This window comes from Ambystoma mexicanum, chromosome 8, assembly GCF_040938575.1.
Source record: "Ambystoma mexicanum isolate Mex_15411 chromosome 8, UKY_AmexF1_1, whole genome shotgun sequence".
In the NCBI taxonomy this organism is placed as follows: Eukaryota; Metazoa; Chordata; class Amphibia; order Caudata; family Ambystomatidae; genus Ambystoma; species Ambystoma mexicanum.
The window spans coordinates 326,796,342-326,799,486 of NC_090929.1; the positions used below are offsets into that span (position 1 = coordinate 326,796,342).

At 41.5% G+C, this 3,145-nt stretch overlaps 1 long non-coding RNA gene across 1 annotated transcript; it reads right to left on the reverse strand.

Moving 5' to 3' along the window:
• Window positions 1-1,656: 1,656 nt before the first annotated feature.
• LOC138471888 (uncharacterized) lies at window positions 1,657-2,789 on the reverse strand. The gene is made up of 3 exons (XR_011268522.1): window positions 2,678-2,789; window positions 2,000-2,056; window positions 1,657-1,752 (listed from the first exon to the last, which is right to left on the reverse strand). It is a non-coding gene; the product is annotated as an uncharacterized lncRNA (long non-coding RNA).
• Window positions 2,790-3,145: the final 356 nt, after the last annotated feature.

Genomic DNA, 3,145 nt, shown 5'->3' on the forward strand with positions numbered 1-3,145 from the left:
CTGGGCCTCACCGATCTGTGATAACATACCTGAGGTTGAACGGTACCAGTCATGGTTCGAAGGAGGGTTAGCCAGGGTGGGTCAATTGTGGAAAAAAGAAGAGTTTATAGGCATTCAGCACCTGGAAGAGACACTATGGGTGGGCACAATATCAGTGTTTTTGCACCTTAAGTTTAAAGGAATACTCACAGCAGAGAAACGGAAGGAGCTTGTTCAAAGGGACCTTAAACCCGTTGAGAGGGTTCTTGATGGACATACAGAAATGAAAGTGCTCATCTCACATCTCTATGGGGCCCTGCTGGAACCCAAAGACAGCGCTACACGGGCCATCGGGCACAGTGGGAAAGGGACTTGGAGATGGAACTGGGGGGGAACCTTTGGCAGTTGATGTGTACAAGGGCCTTCAAGACATCTATATCGTGCCAATACAAGCTACATGCCATGAAGTTGTTACATTGATGGCAATAAGATTTGATGCGTTTATCCAATATGTTCCCTACTGTGGACCCCCACTGTTGGCATGGTTGTGATACTAGGGCCGATGCAGGAGGAGGGGAGTGCAGGTTGGACCCCATGTTGGTATTGTTTTGACTAGAGAGGCGGGAGGACCAGTGGCACAATCTCTCAGCATTGGTGCATTTCCTTCTTCTGGCGGCGCATGCATGTCGCGCCAGACACTGGAAAAGGATGACCCTCCCCACAGTAAAAGAGTGATCTGACATGGCAAAAGATATACACTTAATGGATCACTGCAGCGATCCATGGAGGGAGTGTCTCTGTGGAATCTGACTGGTTACAGTTTTGCAAAGCATTTGGGTGAGGGAGGGCAGGTGATTTACAACGAGAGGACCGGCCTAGCCCGGACGGACTCTAAGTGCTAGAGGTGCACTATGGAAGATTACATGCAGAGAATTGAAAGCTCAGAGACCACTCGGATCTTTACTGAAATATATGGACACAGTTCTTTAACACCAATTTGCCTAAGAAGTAGTTTGACTGATGGGAAGGGGGTTTGAGGGAGGGCTGGGAGTTAAAAGGGGAGCAAGTCAGCTTATTTGGAGCACTTGTAGAGGGTTCATCTCTCATGTTGTTCTGTTTTATCCAATACTTGTCTGTGTTTAAAACCAATAAAATTCAATCTACAAAATAAAAAAGAACCTAGAGGAGGGTGGAGCACAGCAGAACGCAGTACAATATACAAAAGAACAAAGCAGTCGACAAATGTAAAGAAGAAGGAAGAATGCAGCACAACACAAAGCAACACAATGCAGGGAGGGGGGAGCGGGCACACACACACTGCGGCGCTAGAATACAACTTTTACAAATGCACAATTTACAGTGCCACGGAGCACCTGTCCACACCCCAGCACCGGAGAAGTTGATGTTGGCATTTGCTGATGATGGTGGGGATGACCTGTGGGGACAGAGGGAGTCAACACATGTTGGTGCATTGTATGTACTCTTGTACTCCTTTTGAGAAGCTAGTCTGTCAGGCGACACTTAATTTCTTTAGTCCTACTGCTTTTGAGTTGTTATTAATCCATACATACTGTCGCATCTTATCTGAGTTAGGTGGAAAAGAGTCTGCTCAACCACCTTACAAATAATATTTTATCCACATACTCAGAATGCAAGAAATGCGCCAGACTTATGATGTTGCGTTACTCAAGTTTTAATTTATGCCCATAATGATGACACGTGTTTCAGCTACTGAAAGCCCTCCTCAAATCAGGGCTAATAGTATTTTCATAACTAATCACATGACAGTCAATACAATGAGTAAATTGAAATAACAAAATTAGAAATCAAAACAAAGAAACACAGAGATTCGGGGTTGGAGAAAGGGAGGATTGAAGGGTGTTTTTTGGAGATTGAGAATAACGGAACAAAAGACAAAAAAACAAAATGTAAGGATCAGATTTCCAAAGTGTGCACAATAAAAAATAACAATCCATATTACTCTCATATGGATATGTGAACTACTGATGTTCCACGTTACCTTTGTAGCGTTGTTAAAGTAGCAAAAGTTGTTAGGTATAAAACCAATTGCAAGGATCTGTGGGTAAATATCATAATACTGTATTCAGTATTATGCTTAGTTGTTGCCAAAAAGTTCAAGTAATTACAACATTACAGTTTTAAGCACCCTTTATAAAGCAATCCATTTGATCTTGTTTGAATTTCATTCATAGCAAATGTACGTTCTGTCTTCTCATAATTATCTTTTATTTAGTTTGTATCTAATATGGTTCAAGTATTCTAAATAATTGCATGCATACTTGTACTGTTCGGGTTCCTACTCTGTATTCCAGACATCCCGTGCTCTGTTTACATCATTTGCACTAGAAATCTAAAAACATTCATATATTAGTTTCCTATCTGGATTAGGATGTGCTCGTAATGTATTGTTAGTATGAGGCTGTTGAACCTCACATAGCAGTGTCTGCGCCTTTGTGCTATCTTAATTGTTACATCGGGTAGCTTGTACGAAGCTTCCCCGCTTTTAAAACCATATATTTACTTTTTGTATTTACACGCGATTAGTTCCTGGACCATGCCGTTACACATATCTATTGTCAAGTTGTCCATTGCGCTGATCGTAATACGCTTTCATTATAGAATGCTGATGTTGCTATACGTATTCTGAACTGATTCCATTAAATTGACAGTCTCTTACCTGCTAATTGTGCCCTCCGGCGTCCCTCGCGTTGGCTTTGTGTTCCACCTTTCATTCTAGTGATGCTAAGATTGACTTTGCTTCCAGCGTTGGTCGGGCAACAGTGGATGCCTGCGTCCTACCTTTGTGTCTATTGTTGATTACGGCATATTATGGCCGCCATCTTTTGGGGATGCATTCACCTTGCATTCAATAGAAACTAATTGCATATTGCCCATTCCTGAATAGTTATGTGTCTAATACCATTGTATGGTTGTGTTAATGGTTTGCCCCATATTTACATTCGTAGAGCACGTTTATTAATAAAAATAGATTAAAGTGCATATTTTTGGTGCTGCACCTAATTATAGAATGCTAGTGTTATTAACGTCATAAATTGTACCATTGCATTATTGCACCGCATATTGGTATTTGCAAAGCACATTTAGTGAATTAAAGTCTAATAAGGTGTGTATATATGTCTGAACC